Source organism: Rhea pennata, chromosome 2 (assembly GCF_028389875.1).
Source record: "Rhea pennata isolate bPtePen1 chromosome 2, bPtePen1.pri, whole genome shotgun sequence".
NCBI lineage: Eukaryota > Metazoa > Chordata > Aves > Rheiformes > Rheidae > Rhea > Rhea pennata.
The window spans coordinates 39,156,437-39,165,201 of NC_084664.1; positions in this window are offsets into that span (position 1 = coordinate 39,156,437).

An 8,765-nucleotide genomic window follows, 5' to 3' on the forward strand; every position below is an offset into this window, starting at 1 on the left:
GAGACATGAGAACCCAGCAAGAATGAAGGTCCGGCTGGTGGTCAGCGATGGAGGCTGGCTGAAAGAATCGCATGCACTTACAAACAGGTCGCAGCCCGCACAGGTTCAGGGCAGCCCAGGCAGAGGAGTGGCATGGGAAATGTCAGGGAGTTTCTCATGGACGAGACCAGAGGAACCTCAAGGCTGAGTGAATTGACAGGGCTTAGGGTAAGGCAGATGATAGCAGGGGAGCACGGTATTGTACAGAGTATATGACTAAGGAAACGGCTGAGCCGGCAGAGGATGTGCTATAAGGAAATGTCAGCATGAATATTTCATATGTTGACCCTTTTTGTAGTTCCAGCATCTTAAAAGACAGTGACTGTAATTGACTTCAGACTGCGGGTAGAGGAGGCAATTCTTCTCCCAGAAGACTCACATGCATATCCAAAAAAGGCAGCTCTTGGCTTCGTTCTGCATTGCTACAGACCTAGAGTTCATGTATTCCCTGCAAGATTGTCATCATTACCTGCCTGAGCCTAAATTTCATACGGAATATCACCTACGTGTTTTTTTTTTTTTTTTTTTCTCTAGCTAATGTTGCAGTTTCATATAAAAGAGGCACTTCTGGCACAGGAAGCTATAATTAGGCTCAATAGGTGCAGGTTGAAACTAGACAAATTTAGATTACAAATTAGGTAAGGCATTTTTGCCTATCAGCAAAGGTAAGTAAACATTAACAAGGGCTAGAGTGTTTTTCCACAGCTGGAAATCTTAAAATTATAATCAGTTGTTTTCCTAACACCAAACACTGCTAATGAAGTTCAGGCTGGAATTAATAAAGGAACATACTTCAGTCTGCATTATGTGGGAGACAAGACTGGTCCCTTCTGGCCTAAGCTGCTGATTACCCTAAAGCAAACTCTCCTGCTGTCAATAAGAAATTTGTGAACTGAAAGCTCGCTCTGCCTTTGCCCTCAGCTTCAAGCAAAACCTTTTTATACTAAAAGCTATTTGCCTGACTACAGTCAGTATAAGATAGCATCTTAGTACAGGACATACATTGGAGCCCTTTAAATTACATACCCTCTGGTAACTGAGGCAGCGTTTAATGGACTCATCTAATGTAGAAGTGAAAACAGTATGTGTTATGAAAAGGTCTATGTCCAGACCCTAATATAGGCTAGCACAACTTCTTTTCCAGGTTTTGAGATCACAGTCCCTGCTCTCCTAACCTGTGAAGTCTTTCAAGCAGAGTTCCCATCTGCCAACACCCTAGGCTCCAGGAAGGTGCCAGGACCTTGTATTTTTGGAGTACAGGACTGGGGCTCTTGCTGCTCTCCAGGCTGGCCCTACCTGAGCTCATTCTGTTGGAGAAACCTTTCCAGGATGAACTGCAGCCAAAGCTGGGCCTCTGCTCCGCATTGCAAGGGCTGGGCAGGTTCTGCCCGGGGGTACCATGCCTTGCTGATGATGAGCAGGGCTGTGTGCTCTTCTCACCCCTCCGGGAAGCTGTTAAGTGCAGCACAGACAGGAAGCACCAAAGGACCTGGAGACTCTTGTTGCTGAAAATTAGGCACTTACTGAAGTGCTTTGCTGGATCAAAGCCCTTGGACTAGAGGCTTCTTCACCAACTAGCAAGATACTTTTGTCTCATGTGGCACTTCACAGCACTCTGTACAGCTGGTTACTCCTTAGGAGCTATAACGAGAGAGTCTGTATGTATCAAGTAATAGATGGAAAAATAAATTTCAAAGTTTGCCATTACTTTGTATTAGTTTCTTCTTTTGTCATGAAAGGAGGTTGTTCCAAGTGAATATAAATATTAATATAGTCTAAAATGCAAGCTGAACCAAAAGTAAGGCAAACATTTTACTAATCTATAAACCAGACAGAGCAAACTGCCAACTGGGAATAATACTAAATGGGCACTTTCAGCTACTCTGTGGCATGTGAGTTTGATCAATTCATTCCAAGCCACATTAGTCTCATAAAAGCTGAGAGCAGCATTTTCTCCCAAGGGTTTCCTTTGAGGGATATTCCTCTCAGAATGCAAGATCACAGAAGCAATTAAGGATGATAATATTTTTGGTTATACTGAGCAACTGATGAGTCAACATTGATCAAGACTTGCTTTCATCTTTTTTTTTTTTTATGCACTTACAAGTTCACAATATAGTTGTTGTCACTGAACTGGCAGAAGCAGTAATCACTAAAATATTATGATCCTGTGAACTATATTTTACAAGAGAATGCTTTCCAGGAAGGTAATAGGGAAAAAAATAGTTTTCTCATTAACAGCCTGCGCTCTCACTCAGGTGGAAGAGAAGGTACTTAGACATGTTATGAGACTTTCTAGCATCATTGGCACACTTTTATTTTTCTCTTCCAAATTAATTGGCATTAATGTTCCCAGGTCTCAGTGATGGTTGCAGGCTCATTACAGGTGCTGCTTTGCTTGTGTACCATTGCTGTTCCACAAGCATGTAATTTATTGCTTAGAAAGGGTTTCTGGATGTTTTCCCAGATGTAAAATCAGAGAGGCTTATATTTAGTGCACCAGATGACGACAGCCCTACCTGTGAATGTTCTCTCATTCTCCGTCTCTCTGATGCACACACTTGGCTTTGAATTCTGACATTTATCTCATGTCATAAATTCCTTCAACTACCAACATGGTGCATTAGTATAATTGTTAGCCATCTTATTCGGAATAATCAAGCAGAACTCTAGTAATGTTGCCACAGTTCATATCAGATACACAATTTGTGACTAGGCATATAAATAGTTAATGTTGAAGGTCTGTGGTAATGTTCTTGCTTCAAGGTTATTTATGTAAAAAGGTACCTAGTCATTTTAAAAACAGTGCATGCCTCTGCTTTCCCTTCACAGCAACCTGACACATTACCTGTCCCTCTGAAGCTATCATCTTGCCTTCTCTATGTAAATTCTCAGCACATTAGGACAGTTCAGGCCTTAAAACAAATTCAAAGGTGACTTTGAAAGTGCAGGGCCATAGACTGGAAACAGAAAAAACAGTACGATCAGAAGCAGTCCAGTTCCGAATTTATTTGCCTCTCTCAGTCTTTTCCATCCTTTAGACACCAAATTGCAAAATGGTGCAATATTAACAAGCTTTGAAAACATGATACCACCCACACACATGCAGTTCAGAGGGAGGTGAAGCTCCTGTCATGTTCGTAACTATCTGGTTTGACTTTGCAGAGAGAAATTTCTGCCTTATGAAGTGTGAGGGGACACAGGTGGATCTGGGAAGGCCACAGAGCACCTCTGGATCACAAGCTAGGACATGCACCAGCAACCATGCTTATTAGGTGGGCCTAAATAGTTTGCATTAGGTTATGCTAACTGTCAGGACCCAAGCGCTCACACATCTCCTGGATTATGGTAGGGACAGAGTGCATACCTATTTTGTTGCCTTTTTTTTCTTTCTTTCTTTTTGGTCAGGGAGCCAAGGAATCATTTTTTTTGCAGTTGATGGTGTGAGGATTTTGGAGTAGCAGAGCTAATATGGCTCCTGCCCCTACACATTGCAAGGAGAACTTAAGAGCTTTCCAGCACTGCGTGACTCCTGCTGCAGCACGCAGAACAGGGAGACACCTTTAATTAAATAATCACTTACTCTCACGTTACCGAATTACAGGTGTTTTAACACTAACATGATGTTTTGTCAGAGGTTTTCAACAGTCTGTAGTTGACAAGCTGCATTGTATGGTATGGAAAGGGCAATGGACTTGCTTGATTAGAGCGACTTACTCCAGCCATGGAGCATTCACACCGGTGGCAATAATTAACATACTCTCAAGGGCACAAGGAGGGGTTGGGACACTTTCCATCCCTCTGGGATAATAGCCTTAGTCACGCTTAAAGTACAGCACCATTTCCACCAATTTACCCATAACGAGTCGATGGCTGCTTGTCCTCTTCCTGGGGACGTGCTGCAGCGTGAGGCTTCTCAGAGCCTCGGCGAGAGCCCTGCTTGGAGAGGGCTGTCCGCAGCGCCGAGCCCAGGCATGGGCGACGAGGGCGGCACTCCCAGCAAAGGATGCTCCTCCACAAGCGGATTAGCCCGGCCCTGGAGAACGTCATGTAGCTTTTAAGGGATGCTGCAGGGAAGAAAACAACAGGTCAAAGCCTTGGTGAGAGCAAATTAGTGCAGCTGTGGTCGGTGGCGCGGAGCCAGCTGCTGCTAGCCCGGGATCTGACCCTGTCTATCTAGGAAAAACGGTTCGTGTTGGGGTTTTGAACAATACTGAAGAAGGGATTGCTGAACTCAAAAGGAGCACAAGCTTTTTGCTCACTTTTCACCGCCTGTGCTGTTTCCCATGCGCTCTGCTGGAGCGAACACTGATGCTGGGCAGATCAGACCTTTCTCAGGGCGTTTTTGGCTCTCCTGGGATTGCAAAATGACTGTTGCAACAAGGTTTTCCTACTAAGATTAGAATAAGCTGCAAAAAGTTCTCAAGAGTACTGAATTTCCCTTAGCTGGAGGAGTGCACCCCGTCCCTTTTTCAGGCCAGGTGAGCTGACCTGACACCTGAAAAACAGCAGCAGCCGAATTTGCTAGCCCACAACACCCCCGGGGACGTCCACCAGGGACCCCCATGAAAGCTGTGCTGCCAGCGCTCTGCTGCAGTGGGTGGCGAGGGGCTGTGGGGGGACCCTTTCCCCCCAGCAGGCCGCAGATGTGGTGCTCTGCGCCGGCACATCAAGGGCTTTTGGAGGACTGACAGAAAGGTAATAGCGCATTGCAAGCGCTTTCATCCCCTCACCAGAAACACAACACGTGCCAGGTCACAGAAGGCTGTTTTCGCTCTTGCTAACAGCACCAGCTGCTGTCTGGCTGTGCAGGACCTCCTGCGCCTCCCAGCCTCTGCAACGCCCTTCGTGACATCCAGCAAACAGCGTTTGCTGAAACCGCTTCCTCCAGCCTTTCTCTCAGAGCATTTTATTTTTGGTCACTCAAGCCTGAAATAAAAGGTCCAGCTAGTTGCAGCCTGTTGTTTCAGGTAGTTTCATTTGCTCCAGTTTCAGCATAGTTCAAACAGGTTTTTTCTGGCTTTGGTGGATTGCGGCTGAACTTCGTGCACAGTTTGTCCTTCAGAAGTTCCCAGATGTCTCAGCTGACACTTCCCTGGCATGTATTTCAGGGGGAGAAAAATGTAAGAAAAGCTGTCACTCACCTGATTAGATTTTTTCTTGTTGGAGTGCTATAATAGTGTTTATAAATACTGAGGAAAATTGTCATCAGCTCCAGATTTCTCCTCGATTGCCAGGGCACGTCCGGTTTTGATTAGCTGCGTGTTCTGCAAACTTCATTGACAGGTTGTCTATGTGAATTTGTCTACAGATCTGGCATACTTTCTTTCTCCTTCACACAAGTCTCAGCACTCACCTTGCTTCTAAAACGTAGGAGGTTTTTCCCAGAAGTTGCCTTTGCTTCTGTGATGCTGGGTGGGCAAGGTGTTGATAATCATGTTTACGTAGTAGATTTCAGACAGATGCTTCGTATTTAGTGCCTCAGTTGCCAGCAGCTGCTTGCTTTAAAAATCATGGGAAAAATCAGCCCTGATCATTTGCACAGATCTATTCAGTACTTGAACAGTAACATCTGATTTTTACAGGATTTAAGGGGTGAGTACGTAACCCATCGTATGTTCCCAAAAGTGTCAGCTTCCCAGTGAGGCAAATCAGGACCATTAGCATGTGGCCAGCATTTTGCTTGACAAACTGGATGTCATGAATTTTGAAACCATAAGGCAAAGTGTCTTAAGTCTTTGCAGATTCACTTAAGAGCCAAATTCTTAAGTTAAGCGTTAAAACAGGCCTGTGTTTTTGGCAAATCAGCTGGAGGAATTCCCATCACCCTGACGCAGGTTTATATTGGTTTTCTGCCTTCAGGTGTATGTGATCCTAGAGGTATTTGAGGTTTTTCACAAGAATGTTTCTGCCTCTCATCTTTCTAGGGCAAGCAAAATAACTTCTCTGTATACAGAAATGGTCTGGAGATGGTCAAGGGAGCCAAATGCCTGATGCCTCTGTGCTCCCTAAGGATCCTGCAGAAGTGCTTGGAGACAAACAGGCTTGTCCCATTGCCTTTGGCCAAACGCTTTCCCCTTCACTTTCATGGAGTATCCAAACACTTGGGCCTTTAGCTTCCGAGGTTAGTGACTGTCTTCTGCTCCGCTTGTGGCACTGCCCAGCACAAAGGAGTCTTGATCGCTGGCTGGAAGCCTTAGATGCTTCGCTAACAGTAACGGTTATCCCAGAAAGGACTGCATTTCCGTGCTGCCTAACTGAAAAGCTGAAATTGCCTTTTGAGATAATTCAGGATGAGAGAGGCTGGCACACTAAGATTGACCTTATTATATAGCGAAACAGAGGGGGCTTAGTCAGAGGGAAGGCACCCAGCTATCATCTTTACTATTCCCTGTTATCTTCATATTTTTCATGTTTGCAGGCCCCCTTGGATTCCACACGTTTAGCTTCAGTTTGTATATATTTCCTCCTGAAACAGCATCATCAGCAACATGTCTTTTTTTGTAATTGATAATCAGGCAAGAAGGTAGGCAGATGCATGTGGGTTTTCTTTCATCACTAGCTTTTGAAATGATCAGTCACTGTTTTCTTAAAATGACCATCAATCTCACTATCAGCAATTTGGTTTCAAGGGACGCTTATTGGCATGGCAAGCCCCCAGCACAGTAATTGCTTGGGGTGTTTGGGAGCAAGGAAAGCCCCTGGAAAATTTGATAGAGTACTAATTGTATCCAAAAGGATTTTAATGATTACTTTCTGTTCAAAGATAGAGGCATAAAACAAGGCGTATATTCTGCACACCTGAGTGCTTTTGAATAAATTTTCCTTGCATGAAAGCCCTCATGGATGCTTTAATATGAAATATCTCAGCCCTCAGAGGAACTCTGGCTCAGTCAAGGTCAACAAGCAACTGCATCTTGGTTGTGGCAGTAGATGAATTCTGTGAGTCTCTCTGCTTTCAGAGTTTCAGTTCCTCTTTCTCCATCTTGTAACATCAACAAGAATCAGTCTTTTCTCAAGTTGTATCAGGCAGAAGTGTGGAAGTGTTTCCAAGATCAAGAACAAATCTTGCTACTCCAAATGATCTCTATTTGTTAGAGAAGTTGTAGAACAAACTCTTAATCCACAGTAACACATAACCCAGGAGATTTCTGTGACTTTTTCATTTACAGATTTTTGTTCCTAAATTGTATGTATTTTCAGGAGTTGAGAATATAAGAATTTAGCTAATAAATCCAAAATCAGATCGCTATCATTTAAATGGAACTGTGGCTCTAATAGCATAGTATCAGGAAATGAGCCAGTTCTTCTATTTTAATATTGCATTGAGATAAATGTATTATCAAAGGTAAACGACAGAGATGCTGAGATGTGCTGAATTTATTAAAATACGCCATGTACTTTTTGTATGAAAAGATCCTGCAAAATCTGTGATGTTTAACACATTCTTGCATCGCAAAAATAAATTATTCATAAATAATTTCCTTTACAGATTTGACACTTCATAAAGTATAATTTCCAGTAAGATGAGCATTTGGAGAGTCTTCTCTTTGAAGAGAAGTATAAATAGTCGTATGTTGATATTACAAAACTGAAAGTCTTTCATTATAAAACAACTGAGTATTTGCAGTGACATGCAGAGATTTCAGCAGCCTAGCAATGCGTATTTAAAAATTAATAAATAATTTTCTGAGTTATCATCTGGAATCCAAATGCAATAGTTCTAAACTTGCCCTTTGCTTCAAAAGGATGAGGAATATATCTCCTTGCATAACATATAACAATTTAAGGTCTGATTGTTGAGCCTTTTTAAAAAATAAATAGAGCTCTGCCTGAGGACATTTAGAAATGAGTGATCATCAAACCTCTTCAAATCGTCCTTCTCAAAGTACCTGCTAACTTTGATGTGTTGGTTGTTGCCTTGTTTATGGCATTCGGTACATGGTAAGACCGAAGAGGTCCGCACTTGGCCGCCTGTGGTCGGGCACCTGGGTGCAGCGGGGTGACCTGCCGAAGGAGCGGCTTCGCCTGCCCAATTTATTTGCCTGCATCTGATCTCATGTAGCCAGTGAGCTCGTGCCGTAAGGGCAGTGCCGTTGCAAGAGCTGGCGCACATTTGCGTAAGGACAGCCCCATGAGGAAACACCTGGGCACCACCATCCTCAGAGCTGTTTTAACACCACTTTTTTGTTGTTTGTTTGTTTGTTTTAATGACAGATGGACTGTGATTTTTAAGAGAGTTCCCTTCTTCCCATGCAGCAATCCTTGAAATGCTGCCTGTGCCAGCACCTGCTGGTCCACCGTTGCCAGCAGCAGGTTACTGATCACTAAACTATCGAGCCCCTTCTCTCCTAGAGCCATTTCACATGTGTGGACATTTCTGTCCTATTGTCTTCTGGCAAACTTGGGAGATACCCAAGGCAATTACGGCACCAACTCCCAAAGGGAAGAGAGGAGTGTGAACCGCCTGTTGTGGCCAGTTCCCTGGGAAACCAAGCTGGGCCGGCTCTGGCGTTACTGGAGCGAGTGGTGCTGATGAGGCGCCCAGTCACCCATAGCAAGGGCCAGTCCCCCAACGGTAGGAACTGGTGTCCTCAGGGCCACCAGTTATTCAAATAACGTACCCAGGCATAACACGCCTCTGCTCTTTTCTTTAAGCCGGTGTGATGTTCTTCAGTGCTTAAGCACTAATTTTTTGTCCACCTTTAATTATTCTCTCTAAAAGC